Source organism: Salminus brasiliensis, chromosome 2 (genome assembly GCF_030463535.1).
Source record: "Salminus brasiliensis chromosome 2, fSalBra1.hap2, whole genome shotgun sequence".
In the NCBI taxonomy this organism is placed as follows: domain Eukaryota; kingdom Metazoa; phylum Chordata; class Actinopteri; order Characiformes; family Bryconidae; genus Salminus; species Salminus brasiliensis.
The window spans coordinates 34,337,296-34,361,711 of NC_132879.1; the positions used below are offsets into that span (position 1 = coordinate 34,337,296).

The 24,416-nt window shown below is 41.2% G+C and overlaps 1 protein-coding gene across 6 annotated transcripts in view; it reads left to right on the plus strand.

The window, feature by feature from the left end:
* Positions 1 to 3,778: 3,778 nt before the first annotated feature.
* Positions 3,779 to 24,416, plus strand: part of chrm2a (cholinergic receptor, muscarinic 2a) — a 120,821-nt gene continuing 100,183 nt past the window's right edge. For 2 of the 6 annotated variants that reach the window (XM_072672448.1, XM_072672446.1), the window contains exon 1: positions 4,002 to 4,440. The gene's annotated coding sequence lies outside the window, so the exon portion shown is untranslated. Of the gene's footprint in view, positions 3,929 to 4,001; positions 4,441 to 5,399; positions 5,689 to 14,903; positions 14,927 to 24,416 lie in introns of those variants that run through there. The other 4 variants (XM_072672444.1, XM_072672442.1, XM_072672443.1 and 1 more) reach the window with 4 other exon arrangements.

The window sequence follows — 24,416 nt, forward strand, 5'->3', positions numbered from 1 at the left end:
CCTCTTGGCATTCTATCAAGCACGATGAGCCTCCCGAGATACTTTAAATATTCTGCAATGATATACTGTACAATCACACAACCCCCACCCAATAAACACACAAAACAACAAAAGCCCACATTTATGGCACAGTAGACCACAGTAGTGCACCACCGCTCCTAAGCCTAGAGCCTGCAAAATCTTCCTCAATCTTCCTAGACCCCAATCTCTGTAAAGCTGCAAAGACAACATTTGCTAAAAATGCTACATACATACATACATTTGAATTTTGACAATATTTTGGGTTGCCCAGACTTTTGCACAGTGCTCCTTTCTTTCTTTTAAACATTAACCTTTATTTCCATTTTTATCATCTGAAAAAGTAATTAGACAATTGACAGTTTTCTCTGAAGGCTTTCTTGGTCTTCCAGACATTAACTTGACCCACATCATTCCTGTTAAATGCCATTTCTTAATTGCATTATGAACTAAGGAAAGAGCTACCAAACAAAAGGCTTTGCTATCTTCCTGTGGTCTCCTCTTGTTTTGTGATCAATTATTTTCATTTTCAGTGCACTTGGTAGCTGCATTGAGGAGCCAATGGCTATTGATTGTTGGGACAAGTTTTGAGGAGTTTATTCGAAGTCAAATTTGCATAAGCTGTCTTTTTCTAAAGCGAATGAGGCATAGCTCTTACAGGCTAATTAAGTCTCAGAATTTGGTAAAAGTTAACTGAGAGTTGAAATCTCAGTGTTCCCAGTTTGAGTGTTGGTTCCTCTCATGGTTTTTTCTTTTCAATTTGAGGGAGTTTTGCACGGTGCTCCATTCTTTTTTCAACCATTAACCATTCTGTCTATTTTTATAGTAAGCTAATTAAACAATTGACTGATAAGCATTTTCATGGGTTCTTCCCTTATTATATCAGAACATAATAAAAGTTCTGGAGTTGATTCCAAGTACTGAATTTGCATTTGGTAGCTGTTCTTGGGACTCTCACCAAAGGGGTGTTGCTGGTAAAGCTTGAGCACAGAACATCTGGAACCTGATTCTTTGGACAGATGAAAATGACCTTGAGTGTGGAGGAGGAAAAAAATAATTCATGATCTGAAAACCAGATTATCTGTCAAGAATGATGGCGGCGTTATTCTGGCATGGGCATGAATGTCAATGCCAATGGAACTGGGTCTTTGGTGTTTATTGATGATGTGACTGCTGATGTACAGAGCTATAAGTCCTGCTCAGATTTTAATCAAATTCTGCAAAATTGATAGGGTAGTGCTTCACAGGACAGATGGATAATGACACAAAATATACTATGAAAGCAACCCAAGAGCCTCTTCAGGATAATTTAGCATGTTTTTCACTTACTGAAGACAAAACTGAAGGCAGGAATACTCGTTGATGAGCTTTAAGATCTGCCCTTAGCCTCTGTTACAGGTTTCCCCAAGGAGCCACTAACACGGACAGAGACATTAGAGAACAAACCTCATAATCCATACTGGCTACTGCGCTATACTCACCATGACACAAAGACGGATCGAATGTGTATGAAATTCGCATTGGGAAATGATAAATGGGTATGGAACAACTTTAGCCTGGTGATAAATCGCAGTGAAAAGGGGGAAATATGCGACTGAAATGATGGAAATGTATTTTGTCGTTAAGTGAAATTACTCACCACTGGTGTTTTTTTATTAATGAAACATTTATGGAATCTATTCAAAATGTTGGTGTTGGTGACACATGCTTTAATAAATGGAAGTGTACAGTATTTGTGGGAAATGTGTGTAATGAATGCCGTTAAGTAGCAGCCTTGATGTGTTACTTATAAGTGGCTAATCACCCAAACGAATAAGCTTTACCAAATCAAGCCTCAAAAAGGCCCAAAATACTCATGCATCAAAACACAAGCTGTGTGGATGTGGGTCCTGTGTTAAGGCCGATGTTTCGGTCCCAGGTGGTCCGTGTGTCAGCTATAACAAGTTGCATGAAGAAAACAACTCCTTATTCTCATCCCTCACAGCAACCAATCTTCAGCATGTTTGTGTGGGGTTCTCCTCTTGGGCAATGTAAGGAGCACACTAAACCTGATCCAGCAGGCTGGTGTGTCCTGACAGGCTATGTGTATGGTAAAGGAAGTGCATTTCTGTAGGGATTACATTGTGGTGTACATGTGTGCTAGACGGTGTAATTTATGAGCTTCCATTAATAGAACTCGGTGTGTTCTGCCCATTTGATGCTAATTGAGAAGCACTCAAGCCCAGTGCTTGAAATTGTGCCTCCATATACAGAAATATCCTACTGTTCTCACTGCATCTCATAACTTGTGTCTGCATGTGCATTTGCATGTGTGTTTGTAAAGAAGCATGTAGATTGTGCACAGATAGCATATGCTGTTCCCCTTCCACTTCCATTATATCTCTTTTTATCTCTCCCCCTTCCCCCCCTTCTCTCTTTTCCTCAACCCCCCCCCCCCCACCCCACTTGTTCTCCCAGAGTGCAATGGCCTTGCTTTATATTCGCGCCTCACTTAACAGACAATGCAGCATATGTAAATAGAGGAAAACAATGAGTGGACAGAAACAATGCGAGTTTTCGTTCCTCTTAGTTTAATTAGCTCCCTGGCCGTATTGTGGAGCTGCAGCTGCTCTATATGTCTGCATTTCACACCAATTTAGCCTATTTTGGCGGCCTGAGCATGACAGCGTGCAGACCTAATGCATGTGTGTACATCCTGGACCGAGAGCTGCATAGCTGCTCACACAGCTTTAATTGACAGCAGCGATTTATGCTCCTCTGTTGGAGCCTACCGATAATGAAGCCAAATATGTCAGTGAGATTTTATATATATATATATATATATATATAATCTCATATATAATCTCATTTCTATTAGTCTATTCATCATGGAATTCTGACACAATACAAAGAACAACTGCCAGTTTCGCATTATGTCAAAATGTGACAAACAGCAAAAAAAATTTTGGCCAACAGAACTAAATCTGATTTTTCAAAAATCAAGAATATTAAAAAAAATCCCTGCTTTTGTTGGATTAACTGTCTCTAACTGTCCAGGGATGGCTTTCTACTAGGCTTTCTATTTGTGCCATTGCTGTGAGGATTTAATCGCAGTCAGTGACAAGAGCATTAGTGAGGTCAGGATGAACATGGCTCCAGTGCTACACAGCTCAGTTCTGGGAAGTTCTAGTGAGTGTCATATTCTATTGCCAATACTGCTCTTTCCAGGGACAAGCTGTATGTGTGTGTGTGGGTGTGTGCATTTGCACATCTGTGTCAGCAATGAGTGCAATGAGTTAAATTAGCTGAATGCAGGGGTGTCCACACACAATCATACATGTGTGTATGACAGAGAGAGAGAGAGAGAGAGAGAGAGAGAGAGAGAGAATCCTCCCCAGTAGATGTCAGTAGAACACTCAGGCCACCACATAGTCTCCACACATTCAGCGCCACAAGTATCCACACTGCCATAATGATAATGGCTCCATAGCGCTTCCAGTTTAAACTCCATAGCGCTTCCAGGGCTTTAACGAGACCACTGCTGAGTATTAGGTTGAACTGACTAACCTGGTTTGATGACAGAACGCCTGATTTTGTGCTTTTAGAGCTATTGCACTGTTCTGCTTTGGTGGAGCTGAATGTTAATAGGCTGAGCCTGCTGTTTTTTTTTTTTTCCACTCTATCTTCTTCTTTTTTACCAAACCTATCAGTATGCGCGCCGCGTTCCCCTCTCGCAGCGTGCTGAGCCGAAATCATTTTAATCCAGCCAGTCTCACCGCTCTAGATGATCATCAACCCGCTGCTCTTTCTGCTTTACTATTGATTCTCTGCTTGACCGTCTAGGCGCTGCGAGCGCTGTCCGCGGTGCTGAAACCACCGCAACTGTACAGCGGCACAGGGCCAAGCAGCCAAGCAGTGGCAGGTGGCACAGGTTGGTCAAGCCAGGTTTATTCGATGCTACGAAATGTGTGCCACGCTGTTATGAGATAACCACTCCTACGTGCGTCCAGCAGGGACCGCAGGCAGCACTTTTCAGCCTGTTGCCGCACCCTCGGGGCTGAAGGTCGAGGGCATTATTAGATCTGAAGATGTGATTTAGAGCAGGTGATTGCGCTTTGATGTCAGAGACATCTTTGGCAGGGGCTTGTTCTCTCGTGAGCCTGCGTGCTCCCCTCCCCTCCTTTCCTTTCCCTCCCCCTCCTCCTTCTCTCCCTCCCTCACTCTCACTCACTCACTCTGTTTCTCACACCCTCTTTCCACCCGTGAGCGCTCGAAGCTCAGAAGCGCTCAGCCTTTTCCGCCGCGCAGGCACTCGAGCAACATGTCCTCAGACGTGCAGCTGCGTGACCGTGCGGAGCCACTGACCAGCGGCCAGAAAGACAGCCAGGGAGCCGCGGAGCGCACGAGGAGCCGCAGAGCCTGAGAGAGAGAGAGAGAGAGCACGTAGGTCCCTTCTGTCTGTACTGTCACTTTTGCGCTTGTCGATTTTCTTTTTTTTTTTTGTTTTTGTTTTTTACTATCTCTTGTTTGGCAGACGCTCCTTTAACAGAAGTGTGGTGGTTAAATATGCAGTTTCGGCTCTGAGAAAGAAATGCCACAGAGAAAGAGAGAGAGAGAGAGTAAAGGAAGAAGAAATAGAGAGAGAAAGAAAGATCAATGCGCACCAATGAGCTTAAAGAGCCTTCCAAGCCTTCATAACTTACCAGTGTGTGAGTGTGTGTGTGTGTAGCGTCCGAACCAATGCTATCAGCAAGTAAGGTAACAGAAAGTCTCCACAAGTTCATTTCCTCCAGGAATTGCACTGAAAGATGACGAGTTGGAAGGAAGGATTTGCAAAATAAAATAAAAAAAGTGCATTGTGCATAGTGTGTGATGAACGCATAGTCTGTTGATGGGCTCTTGTGTTGTTTATTGCAGTCTGTGCGCCTCTATGCAGGTGTTAACGTTGTCAAAGAACCTTGGAGAGTCCGGTGCGCGCAGAACACTGCCGCGCGCAGCCTGAAGGTTAAACGCGCTCAGGTGTATACATACGCGCCCGCGTGCGCATGAACGAAGGCACTTTAGCATTACCCACCTCTGGTCGTTATACGAGTGTAACGTGCCTTTTCGTGGAGTCTGTCTGTGCCAAGTTTAAACAGACATATACGGAGGTGCTGTAAAATACTGGGTCTTCCATGAGCGCCTTGGCACAAACGGGTGGCCAGCGCGATCTAAGGGTGGTGCGGTCGTCGCTTCTTCATCTACTGTGTTGCTGTCCTATCAGATTTAACCTTGTGCGACACGCACTGAAGCAGCGCGTTTTACCGCGCTCTGTAAGAAGCGCTCGCAGCACGATGGAGCCGCATTATGTAAGCAGAGAAGGCACCCTGCTCTCCATTCCGCCTCCAAGTTACTAAGCGTGGAGTTACAAAGTCTCCCGCAGACAGTACGAACGTGTCCTTGGACGCGGCTCTGGAGGAGATGGGGCTTAACGGGGCTTCGTATTTGCATGAATGTGACCTGCAGACTGTGTTGATCAAGGCTAAAGAGCTGGAGCTGGGAGATTTCAGCTTGTTTGAACTCCAGGACCTTCTCGCAGAAGTGCCTCACACTCCACTCAGCGTGACAGCCGTGAAAGATGAGCTGAGATATCGACGAGTTTCTGGAAGGAGAGGCACACAGATGCGTGTCACTAGAGAGGCAGAGGGAAAGGTTCAGTATTTTATGGATATGTATTATTTTTGGCGGGAAAAAGTGATCATATGTATCCTACAGGAGCGTGCTGCATCGTATGTGCATGTATTTATCGCCTTGTGGGGACTGTGTCTCTAGGATGGTGGAAAAGATAAGCATCTAAAATCTACTACTAGAAAGATTGTGGTGATTGTTTCGTGGTTATTGATAACAGTAATTAATAGCATTTATTAATATTTATATATTTATTGTGTGTATAGTGTTATAAAGTACACATCTTTTTAAGGGTTGGTGTTCGGTTAGACAGATTACTAGTCAATAGAAACGCCCCGCAAACACATGAATACAAACACACTAGCGCGCGCGCGCGTGTGTGTGTATACGTGTCGTGAACGTGCGTTACGAACAGTTAAAGTCACCCGAAGTGAACCTCATCACCGAGGACTGAACACGCAGCGGTCACTTCAGCACCTCCGTGCCACATCACAGCCAGCCAGACAGCTCCAGCTCATCGCTACAGCCGCTCGGACAGCGGTCAGAGCGCATCTCGCGCACCTCTCCTCCTCTAGCCGTCAGTCCAGCAGCTCGAGCTGTCTGAGCGTTTAAAGGCAGATCGATCCTCCCGCAGTGTAAATGAGGTATGAACGTGCACGCGCGCGCGCGCGCGCCGAGGGACTCGTGACCCCGACCTCATCGGAGCTGTTCTGACTGGCCCCTAACCCCCCCCGAGTGACCACCACGCGACTCATTACGGTCAATGGGAGGTAACGGTCAGCCTGCCAGCCCCTGTAGCGTATTCTAGCCAAATCGACTGACGCTCAGGTGGCGTCGAGTCTGACCGCTGTTGAATTCGCCTCGTGCACTGACTGTGTGATCAGTTTGGACAGAAAGTCCACTGCGAGGAACTGGCCGTGTCCCGGGGTGAGTGCGCGCACGCGTACTTGTTTTCCTACGTTTCCAGGACACAAATAGCCAACTGAACAGCCAGTGCTGACATTGGTAAAAAAAAAAAAAAAGTGTTCTGACCAGAGGAGGTACGTGTGAAATTGACTGGGCAGGAAATCGGTTGATAGATTAGGTACATATGAAATCATATGTGCATGATTACCATTACAGAGGCTGTAGTATATCTAAAAAAATGAAGGTGCTACAAATGATTCTGTGAGCAGTGACACAGAAGAACCACTTTTGGACCTAGACCCCAAAGACATATGACTGTAATAGAGATGTACCTACAACACACATTATATATATATATATATATATATATATATATATATATATATATATATATATATATATATATATATATATATATATAGATAGATAGATAGATACATACATACACACACACACACACACACACATACATTCAAACCCTGACATTGTATGAAAACAACTGTGTGTGTGTGTGTGTGTGTGTGTGTGAGAGAGAGAGCGAGAGAGAGAGATAGAGAGAGAGAGGGGTAAAGTGAGCAGAGAGTTAAACGTCTCTAAATACACATTACAAATCTAAGCACTATCTGGAGTGTAAACCCACAAGCCGACACTTGTGAGTATACGTGCATGTTTCTGCTGATCTCTGGGCACTGTAAGATTTGCATTGTTTGGAAGATGTGCATTGGATAAAGGCTTGTCTGTCTTGTCGTTAATAAATGTGCTTATCGCAGTGGACGTCAGTATCTTAAAAAAACAGTTACTGCAGCAGAGACCAGTCAGAGCTGCCGGCTCAGTGACTTCAAGACGCCCTTTAAGGATTCTGTAGTAAAGACCATACCTCTATAAACAACCATGACAACCCAAGAACAACAAGAACCAGCTGAACGTCCAAACGGTTCTTCACCTGGTCAAAGTTTCTTCATGTATAAAGGACACCTCAGGTGAAGGGTTCTTTATAGGGCATATATAGGATGTATACAGCACCAAAAAAAGCACTGCATAGAACCCTGTTCCTAAACGCGTGGCTCATAAATGAGAGCGTAATTCAGCATTAGATGATACAAGTGAGCTGTTGGTCTGAACTCAAGCTATGCGCACTGCACACTGGGTCACAGTGGCAGCACACAGTGTTCTGCTTAGTCCAGCTGTCAGGTGAGGTGGAACGTCTCACTCTTACAAATGTGAAAGGTTTTCTATTGGGAATGCTACAGTATGAGAATGGTTTTCTTTATTCTTTATATGCAATTATTTGTTTGTTTTTTAATGTATCAATACATTTCTCCTCAGAAATGAATAATGCAGACAGGTTTCGTTACTGTTGTCTAGATGAATCTTCATTTGTAGTGTTTCTTCTTTCAGCTTGTTTGTTTGTGCTGTAGACCTCGATAGATATTATGTGCTGTGAAAAGGGCTTTACCACTGGTTGAGAATCATCGCCTTACAGTAGACTGGCCCTCAGTTGCCCCTGTACACCATAAGAATTTGAGGCTGGAGTAAAAAGGTAGACACTGGGCTTGGGAGAAGTAATCTAAGCAGCATTTCTATGATGGAATGACATGTTGGATTTAGCCCCAAATGCTGTGACAGACTGCAGTTAGAAATAATACATCTAACATAGTTAACTACCTACTCTTAATATAAGTGTAAAGAATTTTGAAGAAGCTGTAGTCACACAGTAGACTTTTTAACATTCCCATATTCCCTGCTGGTTTTCATGTTACCTACATTGCATAATATTATGAAAGAGAACCTTTATGATATGATGGTACCTTTTCGTCAGACCATATAGATCCAAAATTGCATGCGGTTACCATATGTAACTAAAAACCTCAGCAGTGATCACCATCCATACAAACTACAGCCTTTCCGTGTTTGGCTCTGAACCTTTATCCGCAGCACCTGATCCAGCTCATTAATGTCTTCATTAAAAAGCTGGATCAGGTGTGAAAGATTTGGACTGAAGATTTGGACTGAAGATTAAGCCTGCAGGAGCAAGGCAATGGAGGGGTTGTCCTTCCAACTCTTCAAAAGAAAAAATGCACATCAAATCTGTTTTGGAAATGACAGTAGTGCATCTTTACACGCATGTTATCTTTGCTATGTAGGAACAGACTTGGAAAGATGGAATGTGTTTGTAGACGGTCCTCAGTCTCAAAAAGATTGAAAACTTTGGCCTAAGCTACAGTCTACACATGCACTCTATATCCGATCATTATGTGCAAATGAGTGGTCCTCAGTCTAGAAGCAGATCATCCAGAGGTGAACTACACACCACAAATACATATGAATAATGTGGTTATTGTATGAATAAAAGGACCCATACGTTTTCGTTTACATATCTGTCCCCTGAGGTCCAATTATAGCATATGTGTGCTTTTCTGTGCCATAATATTTATTTATTTGTTTATTTAGTTAAATTTACCAAATACACCTCCCACCACCACCACCAAGTTTAGACATGGCCAAGTCCCACAGGCTAGCTAGTTCTCCCTCAATATGCACAATGCTTCCAAAGTGGGAGGATGAAGGCTAGGACGTGATTCCACTAGGACAATGAAAGTGCCAAGTACATTTTTTAAAACTCTAACACAACATTACTGGATAGCTGAACATGCTTGGAGGAGAGCACTAACTGCCAATTCTACCTCAGCTGAGAGACAATTACGTTGAATAGCTTCATGCTGAGTTGTGGTCTGATTGACTGGTCTGCATGATGCCTCGTTTAACAGCGTAGGATAAAACACTTCTAATAACCTCAGCTTGAAGCCAGAGTTGAAGCCAAACTAATGTACCACACATTTAGCACATTTGTTTTTGAGAAACAGTTTTTGCTGCAGTAACTGTTCTTCACTCTTCTGGGATGGCTTTTCATTAGATATTGTAACACTGCTGTGAGGATTTGATTACATTCTGCTACAAGAGAGCACTAGTGAGGAGGCTGGATGATTAGTTCTAAATCATAAACAGCATCAACACATGCTCATCCCAAAGGCATTTGATGGAGCTCCATCACTCCAGAGAGTTCTACTGCTCTAGAGCCCAATGGAGGGCTTTAGACCTGTCTAGCCAACACTTGGCATTGCGCATAATGGCCTTAGGCTTTCCTATCGATGAATTATACAAACGTTGTGTATAAATGAACGCCTGTGTCAGCAGTGGGTGCATCTTAATTCACCCGAATCCACTTATTAGAAGTGGTGTCCACAAATCTTGGGACATGTAGACTGGAGAATGATTGGCGCATTTTGAAGCATTAACATATTTCAAGTGAAAAAAAATAAAATGCTGTGATAGATTTCCTTCAAAGTCATGTCTTTTTTTTTTTTTTTAAGTACTCTTGCCCCTTGATCAGGGCATGTTTCATTCCTTCTGTCCAGTCAGGCTGTGAGAAGATGTAGATGAAATTTAATGATTATATTTCCACCCTCACACAGACACATTTCTCCGAGCTCTCTTTATTACACATCATTACACTCATCTTTGTTTTATACTTCTTGCAGAATTAAATTTTTGCTCTGTCTGTGCATGCCTCAGGTAAGGTCACTGCAGTATCAATAGTGGAAAAAAAAAACTCATTAAGCTTAAACCGAGCCGGGCGGAGAGAATTACACCCTACATATATCTGTACACATCTGTCAGTCAGCATTGTTCTATCTTTTCTTTTCTTTTAGGATCTTTGTTGAGCTCAATGAAATTCAGATACATGGAGAAGATAAATGGAGATAGAAGTAACATGTATGGTGGGAACAGAGGGCCAAAAGGCTTACAGTATCTCCCCCCAGTACACAAATATCAAGATAAAGAGGATTAGCGTTAAACCTCAAGCATTGCTGCCTGAGAGACATTCTGAATCCTTATTAAATTAAACAGAGATGTTTAATAAAACTGAGAAAGTAATACGTGTCTAATAATGTGTCTAAAAAGAAAAAAGGAAAATACCTTAAAAACCTGTAATAAGTATAATGAGGCTAATTCAGTCAACCCACATTGTAAAACAGGACTGTGTCAACTCATCACACTTCATCATTAAAAGAAAGTTACAGTTGCAGTGCAAAATCTTATCTTCATTTTAATCTGTAGAAGGGATAGGCATGATTAGGTAGCTACTTTCTATCAGTTCCACCTATTTATATTTAACTGTTCTAAGCTGAATGAATGCTAGCTAGCTGTAAGCCTTGTTTCGTTCAGTCATATAAGGGGTTCCTAAGTGGACTACACAGAGTAGTCAGACAAAAACACTCACTGTTGGGATGGAGTGTTGAACTATGTATGGAGTACATATGTGGCACTATGTGGCTTTGCAGAACAATTCTCTATCTCTCAGTCCATTAGTGGCAGCTCAAATGCAAATTACAAATTCCAACTGTAAGAGCAAGAGCAAGAAATGCCAATTTTCCATAGCGTTGCTTTAAATCAACTGAAGTTCACCCCTCCCATGCTCAGTGAGTGGAGAAATGATCAGGATAGGTCAGCCTGGTCTGATGAGCCTGCTGTTCATTAGCTTTGGTAGCTATATTATACTAGTTGATCAACTGAGTATTCAGATTAAGAGACTGAATGTAACTCAGTCTAAAGTGGGATCTTTTGAGAGAATATTGCACAGATTTGGTGCTTGAAAAAGTGTAGGATGATTCCATGGAAATAGACAGTACACAGCGTGGAGGAATGAAGATGCTTTTTTAAAAACTATTAATAAGATATATACCCATATAGCACCCCCTAGATTTGAAGGTTGGCACCACACCTCAAAAACTGGGGTGTGTTAGTTCCAAACAACAACAAATTGTTCATCTTTCATAGCTAAAATTAAATAACCTTCCAACAAACCTATTTATCAACAGTGCCAGTGCTGAGTGGTTTGACTCTTCAGTATTCATAGAGTTTTGCTTTTGCTTTTCTCTGAAAGCTAACAACGTTGCTTGTTTTTACTTTGACATAATGTGCATCTTGCAGTTGTTGTTTCTTTTTTTTTACTTTGTGTCAAAATTTCATGATGAATGGACCAATAGAAACACTCCAAAAGAACTTTACATTAACTTTCATTGAAAGTTAAGAAAGTTTATTCCTTCTCTTTCCTTCCATTTTGAAAATACAAGGTTTTTGCATGACAGTGACAATTAACTACGCTTAAATGCATTAGTTCAGCACCTCAGTAAAAACACTGGTTCACTGGTTTACAGAGATGCAGTCATCTTCTTACTGAAGTCCCAGGTTTCACTGTTTTAGAAATGTCTTTCCCCCCCTTCGGCTGAAATTGGTTCTGCTGCTGAGTTTGGCAGTCTGCCTATAAGCCAGTGGCCTGTGCAGCTAAAGGAGTGTAAAGAAGCTTTTCATTTTTTTTATTATGTTAACATAGTTAGCTGGAACTCAGAAAATAGTGGGCCTTCACACCAGAAAAGTGATGCAAATTCCCCCTCACAGCCATGCCTGTTCCAGCACAATATGAAACCTGCAATGCCGTCTTTTTTACTTTAACAAAACAAGCAATAAACCCAATAATCCCAACAAACAAAATTAGAAACAATAAAAGAAACATTGTAAAATGCCACCCCAGAGCTGGATAACTCGACGTCCCCTTGAAAACGACAGACAATAGTGTAATCAGTCATCTTCAAAATCATGTACGACCACTTTGTTAAATTACAGCGATTCAAATAAAAGCAGCTACGTGTAATTTGAACTGGATCATCAGTCCAGTCCACTTCAAATCATGTCGTATTTTCATGTTGCAGACTGTTTTGTCAGCAGTGTGCGGTGGCTCAGGGGAAAGGGGAATATTGTTGATATTCAGGAATATAACAGAAAACCTTGTTAACTTTTGGTCTGTATAGAAAACATTTCTGACCCCACTCTAAGCAAATTAACTTACTCAGAATACACACACACACACACACACACACACACACACACACACACATACACCTACAGACGGTTCCAATGCAAAAGATACACCTATGCAGTGAAAGTGCATTATTGTGTGTGCCAGTATTGGTGTATTCAGACTCCAGTCTCAGGTGTGTCTCTGTCCTATCATTCATCCAGTAATAATGCTGCCTGACAATACACAAACACACACACACAAATCATTATTATGCAGGCATTCACACACAGTCACACAGCAGCGAGTAAGTGCGTTTGAGATTTTACAGCTGTGTCCTTTAACACTTAGTTACACAAACTACACACAGAAAATAACTGATGCTGGTTTTATAATACACTGCTTAAAGTTGGCAAATAATGTGTTTATTCAGTTTTTTTAGTTGTTCCTTGGCATGAAACCATTAAGTGTGTGACTTTGTTTGGAGTGAAAAATGCTCAGATGCGAGTTACAGCCCTGTTATTGGTCACTGAATTTCATTTTAGAAGAGATTGTGCAAAATTAGCATAGATAAGGCTCTCCTTTTATTGCCTTTTTTACATAACCAATGACAGATCCCACACATTATGCCTTACTATGCCCAAAACACAGTAGTTATAGTCCCACCAGAAAGTGTTGCTGTCCTCTCTTTGTGTCCTCTCAGCACGATGTGCTGTTAGTAAGATGAGGAGATTGTAGTGGTTAGCTTTAAGCCTAACCTCCTCTTGCTTCTCCAGTCTTAACTTTACTTTCCCTTCTGATGTGTGTTTAACTCCAGTTTGGTAGCCAACTGAGATGGACAGAAAGAAATTATAAAAACTTGCACTTGCACTTTTGGTTTCACCTTGTCTGCAGACACTGGCACAGAAAGTCTGGTGGTGATGTGCTGCTCTCCAGTCCCAAAAACTCTATTTTCTCCTGACATTGCGCCCACATTTACCAGTCTTTACTAAGTAGCATAGGCAAATTTGACATTTCTAAATGTAAGGCTGAAAATGTCAAAGTATGATTAGTTAACTACGAAGAAAAAAAAGACAGCCTGCTATTACTTATATTTAAAAACTCAAAAAGGTCAATCGTTAAGTAAATTGAATGAACTTCTCATAATTTGCAATTAATGCTTAAAGGTCAGAGAGCCCAAAGCTGACCAGAGATAAGAATTAGAGAACAAGTTTATCCCCATGAGAAGTCTGCGATACCAGCAAATAACTGTACCTGAGATACAAGCAGACTTATATTCTACTAGATGTTTCAGCATCAGCTGTTCAGAAGATGGGTAAAGCAGGCCAAATTGGAAAAAATACTGAAAAGAAACGTTGAAGGTTTCAAAGCATGTTAAGAGGTTCCTCCACAGTTTTAAACTGAAGAACCCATAAATGTTCCTCAAGGATCTCATACTTTTAATAATGACATAAGTGCCTTAAGCAGGTCTATTGGGATCCTGACTAGGTGGGCAGTCTTTCAGTTGTCAGGATAGATAGATATTGTCTTTCTGACATTGTTCCCAAATAACTTAAAGCTGTGCATGAGCCATGCGATAAAGAAGAACAGTCGGGTGTGACTCAAGCTACTAAGTCTAGTCTCCAAATCTGAATCCTACAAATGTATAAAATATTACATTTTAGATACCAATGCTTCTTTTACTTGGAGACTGATACTTCATATACAAATATAAGCAGGGATATTTACTTCACTACAGAAAGTAGCAATCCTTACCAGTAGAAACCAGTAGGAGTACAAAACAAACAACTATGCCAAGACTAAACAATGGGGCTTGTATTAGAGCCTCTGCCTTTGTTGTTTAAAACACAAGCTGAAATTCCACAGGCACAAGTTTAAGTCTGCATGATAACCCTTGCTTGTTTGATCACAGCCATTACCGCTTTTGTAAATAGAACCACATCAACACTAGTTATATTTTTTTATAACTTGGAAATAAAGAGACCACAGAGGCATGTGTTGATCAATGGCTGTAATTTAATGTCAGTAAATGAATAAAAATCATTACAGGAACTGTATTGAGAAAGCTCTTATATCAGGCCAAACAAGCCATGGCCCACAGTCAAACCATAAGAATACAGAATACCTTCCACACTGATCCTAATAAACATTATCATAAAAATGTACATAAATCAAACAAATAATGAATCCATCACCCAATAGGCAATCTATGATCAGCATCAGCCATAACATTAATACCACTAACAGGTGAAGTGAAAAACATCCTATCCTTATCTACAGTGGCATTTGTCAAGGGGTTTTGAGCCACTCTGTTCTCCAGAATGATGTGTCTTGTGGGTTTTTTCTTGTATGCAGTGATCAGTACCATTCCATAGTGGTTTATGAAAGGATGATCAGTGAACCACTGACAGGGCTAGGACACCATAGAGGCCCTACCTCGCAACGTACAGGACTTAAAGAGATCTGCTGCTGGTGCCAGATACTACAGGAGCTTTAAAGGTTTGTGAAGTCCATGCCTTGAAGGATTAGATCTGTTGTGGTGACACAAGTTGACCTACTCAAAATTAGGCAGGTGATATTAATGTTATGGCTGAACAGTGTACATAAATGAACCCATGTGTATGCTGCTAAACTACCCCTGAATGAACATACACTACATCTCCAAATGTTTGTGGACACCCCTACTAATGAATGCATTTAGCTTCTTTAAGTTGAATATGTACATATACATACACAGCTTGTCTAGTCCCTGTAGAGAAGTAATGTCAATAACATGGGACTCTCTGGAGCAGATAAACATGAACCTTGGACATTGGCTAGAGGGGTAAACATCCCCCCAGCATTAAGCAAGGAATGATGGTGTACCATCCAATACTTTTGGGATGAGCTGGGGATGGGGTAGAGTGGTGATTATCCATCAACCTAACCTCACTAACACTCTTGTTGCTGTATGCAATCAAATCCTCACAGCAATGCTCCAAAGTCTAGCAGTAAGCCCTCCCTGGACAGTAGAAACAGTTACTCCAACAAAGGCAGGATCAGCTCTTTTTAAAACATTGAAGGAGCAGGTGTCCCAATACTTTTGTCCTTATAATGTATTAGGGGTGGAACAGTGAACAAAAAAAAGTCACTGTTCGAGCTGGTCAGATCACCATTATAGTCATTACTGGTTTCACTGGTGTTTTACTGGGAAATATCCGGTCACTGCAGACAGAGGGCATTATTTCTGACCTGAATCCAGCAGCAAGTAGCTCTCGGCTCAGCTAAAGAGGCCTGCCACACGCGTAATTTCCTGAACAGAACATTGCTAACAGGAACAGTTTGGAAGTGTGCCAAGCCGGTTTCAGGGTGGGACTCTCAGTTGTGAACTTTGATTCTGCATTACAGTCATCAATCATCGCTGTGTGTTTTTTACACAACTGTATGCAACAAACCGTGACCTCCCCATACTGAGACGGTTCGGTTCACATACATGTACCATTACACCCCTAGTACATATCGTTCACTAGGTGTGGGACTCTCCGTTGACAAAATGCATCCCAGGATACCCTTAGGTGACTTTGATGTAGCTGTGGTAAGAATATTAACTCCACTAAAAATTGTGCAAGAAACTTTAGGGTATTCCCATTACCCGCTGGAAAGATGTTAGGAAAGCTTAAGAATTACACATAAACATAATGGTGAGATGAATATACACCAGAGACGGAGCTGCAACATAAATCACTTCAGTCTCTGGCAACGCATCAATCAGCACACGGTTCTGTAATCGTTACACAAGTCCTTGTAATTAGCGGAAAATTGAAGCACAGTACTAAAACCAGCAGAAAGGAGATATATAACTGCAGTGGGGCCATAAAAATAACAAAGAAGCCAAGTAATGGTGAAAGACAACACACACACACACACACACACACACACACCGAGAGAGAGTGAGAAAGAGCTGTCAGTATTTGAGTTTAAATCATTTAGATGCACTAACAGGACCATCGAGACAGTCAGAAGTGTCTCTGTGAACAAAGATAGACAGCATTCCCCTCAGGATTTTCTCTCCGTCTGCCACACACACATATATACACACACACACACACACACACACACACACACACACACACACATCTCTCCCGAGTGTTACTGTGCAACACTGCAGCAAATGACTCTACAGCCTCCTTGATTATTATTTACCAACCTGCCGCTGCTCAAAGATAATCCATAATGAATGAATGTGTGTGTGTGTTAGAGAGAGTGAGATGAAGGTAAAGATACAGAGGGCCAAAAGAGCGAGATTGGTTGTCACTGTTGTTAATGGACAGTAAGTAAATGTGTAGCTTTATGATGAATCAGTGCCGAGCAGATGACCTAAACCAATGAGAGCTCTGGCAAACACTCGCAGGTTAGAAAGGTCAGAGGGTGGACACAGTTGATCTGCTGAGAGGAATGAAGGATCACAGCATAAATCCCATTCCCATGAGACACAACATGATTGTCCTCTCCATTACCAGTCCCCTCACACACCGCACTCACCAAGCCTTCAATAGCATCTGTTACAAACCAGCCAGGCTGGACTCATTAAGTTAACCCGTAGGAGCTGCAGTTACTGCAGGCGATGAAAAAAGCATGGCGTAATTTTCATTTCATTATTTCTCACTCATCGGAACAAGCAAAGAAAATCTGCTGAAAGAGCAGATTCTTAACTTCCTGTCCATTCAAGTCTGTAAGTGGGAGAGGAAATATATTAACATCATTGGAATCTGATGTGTATGCAGTATCCCTCATGTTTCTACCATTGTTTTTTTTTTATAGATTTTTTTTTATTTCTTGATTTTGAAGCAAATTAAAAAGTGCAGGCCCGAACCTGTCTATACAGAACCATGCATATGCATACATGACATTAATCATTTTATTGAGTATATAGTGTATTGAGTTTATTGGGTGAAAAGGGATAGCTCTCATTCTAAAATCTGATTGGCTGAACCATGTTCAAAGTCTGTGTAAAATATTGTGCTGTTGATGGGCTGCTGAAGTGTGAGTGTGAAGAACCCCTTTAAAGGTGTGAAGGACCATCACTTAATAAATTAATTCATAGCTCATTTATTGAGTATTACTAAGGGTGTATTACAAATGATCAGCTTTAAAAATGTAAGAGATTCTTTTCATTTTTGTTAAATATGGTATTATATGAACACCCCAAATATTTTGGTAATGCCTACGGCAGCAGCACACCCATGCAAATATCACAGGGTATCACACATCCTCTTACACAGCAAAAAGAATGAAGAGTCAATAAAATGGCTGTAGTATAAAGTGGTGTGCGACTGGAAGTCCTCATCCTTTACCAGTCAGTATTTGCTTGGCGACAGTAGTGAAAATATTGCACTTTTAAATACTAACTAAATAATAATGCAAAACGACAACCCGAGCTCTGGATTTCCAAGAGCTAACACACGTGTTCACAAATACACAGCCTCCATTTTACCCCAGACACACAGAGACAGAGAGGGGAATAGAAATAGAAAGTAGTGCCTGCTACATGTCAAAGCTAATTTCTGCCACAAACACCCACAGCCTTGTTGTCTGAAGTCATTTAGAATTGTGTATGTGTGTGTGAGTGTGTGTGTTGGGGGCAAAATGGAGAAGTGATTGTCCTCTTGCATCAAAGTGTCAGACAGAGTACGTTCAATCTCGCAGAAGGATCAGACTCAAATTAGAGTGGAGAGGCAGAGAGACAGAGAGACTTTAAACGTGTCTTCTTACTGTCCACACTGACAGCCCCTCACAGTCACATGCTGGTGTCACTGAGCCCAACATCGTAAACAGGCCAAGTACCCTATGTCTAAATCACAGCCACTGTGTTTGCTAAGGAAAAGTAATAGTAGCTAACTGTTATAGAATTATATGGTAAATGTACCATATAAACATGAGCTGCAGTTGAAATTGCTTAAATATTTAGCAAGATTTTTTCTATTTCCAATCATTTGCATATTGTTTATTTCCATCTGTAAAACGTTCCTGTTCCCTATTACACAATGTTGCCAGACTGGGAGTCTTTTGATTTAAATAACCTTTAAAGCCCTCAATAGGATTTGAACTTGCCTCATAGTTAGACTGTTGCAACACTCTTCCTATGTTCTTTCTTGGACACAGATGTCTACATGGTTTTACACCTCTAGAGCGGTGTAACTGACTAACTGCTTGTCAAAATACAGGAGATAAGTTCACCACCGAGTTTCCCCTTCTGGTTAACTCCACTGCTGAGGCTGACAGCAAAAGTTAGTGAAATCGAACTCCTGACAAAATGTTCTGCTGACCATGGCCGTACACTGCTGTTTTCACATTTCACATTGCTGATCCATTGAAAATTATAGAATGTCCAGTTTTCCATTGTCTCCAAATAATTGCACTGTTTTGCTGCATAGTTAAAATGTATTTACACAGTTGCATAGCCCTTTAATATAATTTTCATATTGACTGCTTACATTCTTTTTCAAACACTTTTTAGTGTCAAGGAATGACAGGAATGTCTATCTGCAGGATGTCTATTTTTCTTCAAAAATGTGATCATACAAATGGCTTTTACTTTCATCATATTGAGGTCACTGTAAAATATTTCCCTCTTCTGAGCGTTTATAACTGGTGCTTTATGACTGACGGGTTTAGCTTATTTTAGATGATCTACAGGTCCTGAATGATTCATGCAGTTTACATTTACATACATAATGTGTGTGCTCTGCCAGAAATAACAGTGATGCCCAAAGTTTAATGAATACTGTGAAAAACAACAGCATGTCTGTAGTGAAGAGAGTTGAATTAGTTTGAACTTGAATGAATGCATTTGAGAAGGACATTTTCTGTTGTATAAGTCTAGACATTAACCTGTGGAACTGTGAAAATTGGGTGCATGATACCCCTGATTTGCATGGATTCCACATCTATGATAAATGGAAGAGTGACATGGTCTAGAATATGAGCAGTATATTTGGTTTTATATATACGTATATGTAGTAATGATTAATATATAACACAAAGCAACATGACTGAAATTTTGAATGCTCTGGCACCTCCCTGACTGCTTTTGGTCCTAGACGCCACCTTACATGTTGAGATTTTCCACCAACAGCAACTGATCCTAATCACCACCATTTTCATCCTGAGACCTCCCCCTGACTGCAATTGGTCCTAATCACCATCTCATTTGTCCTGAGACCTCCCCCCAACTGCGATTAATCCTAATCAACACCTTGTTTGTTCTGAGACCTCCCCCTGACTGCGATTGGTTCTAATCACTATCTTGTTAGTTTTGAGACCTCCCCCTGACTGAGATTGGTCCTAATCACCACCTCATTTGTCTTAAGACGTCCTCCTGACTGTGACTGGTTCTAATCACCACCTTGTTTGCCCAGACACCCTTCGACTTGTTTTGGTCCTAGACACCACCTTGTTTGTTCTGAGTCTTCACCCTGACTGCGATTGGTCCTATTCACCAGCTCATTTTAATTTGAGACGTCCTCCCCAAAATTCAATTAATCCTAATCAATACCTTATTTGTTTTGAGACCTCCCCCTGACTGCAATTGGTCCGAATCACCACCTTATTTGTTTTGAGACCTCCCCCTGACTACGATATGTTCTAATCACTACTTCATTTGTCCTAAAATCTCCCCCTGACTGCTGTTGGCTATAGTCACCACTTCCTTTGTCCTGAGACCTCACCCTGGCTGCGATCAGTTCTAATCACTTCCTTGTTTGTAATATGACCTCTCCACGACTGGGATTGGTCCTGATTGCCGCCTACTTTGTTCTGAGACCTCCCCCTGACTGTGATTGGTTTCAATCATTACCTTGTTTGTTTTAAGACCTTACCCTGACTGTGACTGGTCCTAATCACCACTCTCTTGCTCCAAGACCTCCCAATGACTGCAATTGGTCCTAATTGCCACTTTGTTTATTCGGAGACTGTAATTTGTCCAATTCATCTCCATATTGTTCTGAAACCGCCCCTTGACTACAATTGGTCCAAATGTTCACCTTGTATGTTTTGACGCCTGCTACTGGTTCTAATCATTATCTTGTTTGTTTTGAGGCCTCCCCACAACTGCAATAGGTCCGCATTGCCACCTAGTTTGTTGTCTAGTAGATGACCAGTTGTTCTATTGTTTTTTTTTTTTTTAAGTATAAAGCCAGCTTGAATGTGGCTAAAGTTAAATTAATCACCCACCATGAACTTTGTGATAGAACACACAGTGTTTACCTCACTCTCTCAATCTATTTTAGTCCCTCTCCATTTAAGGTTCTGGTGGCTGCTTTGTGACCAGCCTGTCTGAGATGCAGTAAACTGCACACTGAAGTAAACATGGCAGATCAAAGCAGTAAAGATGTCTCCCATTTAACAGCTGACAGTTCAAACACCACTCATTTAGTTCTTCATGCACCAGACGCACAATCTGACTGTCCAGAGCCTGTGGGGCTGCAGTTTTAAAAGATCTGCTTTAAAGAACAGCTGAGGAATAACAGAAGGGAAGAGAGAGAGAGACAGAAAGCGTGTGAGAGAGAGGTGAAGAGAGATAACGTGAGAGTAGAATCAGTCTATTGTGTGCAGGTCAGCCACTCGCTTGTATTTTCTCAAGAGCATTAAGACCAGAATGGAAAGCAATGGAGGGTATTATGTACATTATCAACACTACACACACAAACTGACACACACACACACACACACACACACACACACACACACTTTCTTATGACATTCAAAAGAACTGGAACACACACATTTCCCTACTGGCATATATCCTGAATGTCACCTGCTTACAATGCTTTTGTTGTTTATGCATATGTGTGCTTGCTGTGAGAGAGAGAGGAAGAAAGTGTGTGTGTGTGTGTGTGTGTGTGTGTGTGTGTGTGTGTGTGTGTGTGTGTGTGTGTGTGTGTGTCCTGGAGCAGTGTTTGAGGGCAGAGTGGTGTTTGGGAGTGGGGGGTGGGGATTTTTGTATTTCATATCTCATATTTACCGTGGAGAGCTGTTGAGTCATGTAGCTGTGTCAAGGCCAGCAGCTCCACTGAATCTGATCTGACAGGGCAGAGGCCTCCGAGGGTCTGCGGATGGGGGTGAATGTGAGTGTGTGAGTGTACAGCCCCATAGAGAGGAGCCCTCTCCCGCTCTGACAGCCTGAAACATCACTACAGCACCCCCTACACACACGCAGAACAGAGACCAGCTGTGTACGAGAGGGTGGTTAGGTACCAGTACTGAAGCACCTAGCATGGAGCCAATCTGTTCGGCTTAGGCACGACTGAAGCTCAATATTCACAAACTGAATTCTGCATTAATGCAGTAAAGGGGAGAAGGGAAAAGGATGTTACTGATTAGTCCCGCCCAAGTTTTTAAACGCAATATCTTTATTATTATTATTTATTTATTTCCCAAAGCTGTCCAAAAGTTTTGAATTAAACTATGTGGAAGACCACACTCACAGCTCAATGTCCAAAATGCCTCACATTCTGTTTCATGCTTAGTACTCAGTAGAGCAGCTTACTCTTAAAGCAGACTTACATTGGTAAACTAAGGTAAACTAAACTTTATGTGGGCTACTGTATTTGCTAATACACAATATAATAAGATAGCTAGCAAGAAGAGAAATGTTAAAGCTGTCTAGCATTTACCAATGTTATCTCACACACTCACTCACACACACACACACACACACACACACACACACACACACACACACACACATATATATATATATATATATATATATATATATATATATATATATATATATATATATATATATATATATATATAAATGCAGTTTAATCATAGTTTAATGCTCTTAAAACTGAGACCTGCAGCCCACTCAGAACTGCGGGTGCAAGTCAGATGAGAATGATTGGCAGTGGCATCAAAATGGCAACGAAAAAAATGTCACTTTGTAAGTAGTGGTGCCGATGTTAAAAGATAAGATCAGATCATGAAGTCTGTGATATTTTAGTTGTTGTTTTTTTACGTTTTAATAAAGTGGCGACACTTCATGACTTGGATTCACATATTTACTAAACCGGACTGATATAAGGTGTTTGTATAAGTGTTTCAAATTTAATTTTACAGAAATAAATAGCGCAAAATGTTTACTGTGTGCTTATATGACAGCATGAAACTCCTCTTTAAAACATTGCCACAGCTATATATGTAAGTTCTGCCTCATTAACTCCAGCCTCGAAAAACACCACATTCTGAATTTAAAAGGCAGAAATGCTATACTGAGGTTGTATCATGAGATGGTCAACTTTCCAGAAGCATGGCTGACAAAACAGAGTATTTTCACACTTGTAGCGAATAACGAGGGAAAGACATCACAGGAGTGAATGTTCAGCATGGAGCTTAAACTAGCACACAAAGTTTCACACAGAGCTGAAACTAGCAAGCGTGTGAACGGCATGACACACAAACTTTAGTTGATTAGCACAGGTGTTAGATAACCTAGTGGAATTATCTAGTAGACTCGAGGTAGGTGACATACACTGACTGCTAACTCTGGTAGGTTCTTTGGGCAATCTGATGTCAGATGAATCAAATTTAGTCCAGCTCAACTTAAATTCAACAGAAGAAAACTACAGAAATTCAGTTTATCATAAAACAATAAATAATAGTTAAAGAATAATGGAAATGAGTAGACGTTTTAAGATGAGGCTTTTCTGCTGCTTAGCTTAATATAGCTGCTGACAGCTTGATAAATCAGGCAGATTAAATAGACACTCTACAGTGTTCTCATTTGCTATTAAAACGTTGTTTAAATATGTATGCACGTGTAGGTATGTGGCCTTTTTATTGTTTCGATGAAGTTAAAAGCTAAAACAGAACTTAGCATATCCTCAGATTCTCCATTGTGTTTTAGTGTTAACTTTAGCAATGTAATGTTTGCAACCAAGTGTTGAGATTAATAAGTGAATAATAAGCCTGGAGCTTTTAGGGCTTCTTAAACTCTGTACTTCAATAAAATGGAAGAAGCAGACAGAGAGAGTGCTGGAGGGTAAGGGGGCATTGGTGTGTGTAATAGTGAGTGGAGGTTCGCCTCAATGCAAAATCATGAGCCTTTACATTCATATGGAACCCAGAGCAATCAATACAGCAGTACTCTGACAGAGATCGAGCTCTGTGTGTGTGTGTGTGTGTGTGGGGGGGGTGTGTATGTTTAAAAGGATGCAAATTGAAAGTGCATCAGCGCATGAGACAGCGCTGTGCAACAGAAAGAAGTTAAATGGAGGGAGACCACAGTAGATGGTGTGTGTGTATATATACTGGAATAAAGGCCTTATTAGAACCCTGGTTATTTTGAGCCATTTTGTGGACAGGAAGAATACACTCATATTTAATCACACATGCACACACACACACACACACACACACTCACACACTCACACATACCTCACAAGTCATTACCTATCATTAGCTTTGTTAAAGTCTTTCTCCATCGACTGGTCTGATGCAACCATGTCTAGACACCTGCACAAGCACACACACACACACACACACACACACACACACACTAAACTGGCTTTTTCTATGCTTTGTTTAAAAGAATTGCCAATGCCAAGGGCAAGAGAACCATATCTGCATGGGCAACCTGCGTCCACATCCTCCCTTCAATCCCCAAAAATAAAATTACCAATATTACATAAGTTTGAATTATTGTCTGTTATGAAGCAAATAAAATGACATCAACATACAAAAAAAAGGAAAAAAAAAGGAAGTGCTTTTGCATTTCCTACGCACTCATCGTGTGATATCAGCTAAGGGAACTTCTAAATCCCATCATTCTGAGTGCCCTGCAACGCCATCACGTAAAAGCTAAAAACTATTGGCCAAGTTAGGCTATTCTAGCAAGTTCAGCCCAAGAGCAGACGGCATGACACATAAAGAAGTCTCCAGCAATCCTAAAACGTCATCACAGGATGTACAGGTAGCTCTTGCAGCCGCTGTCAAAGTACAGCAGCTA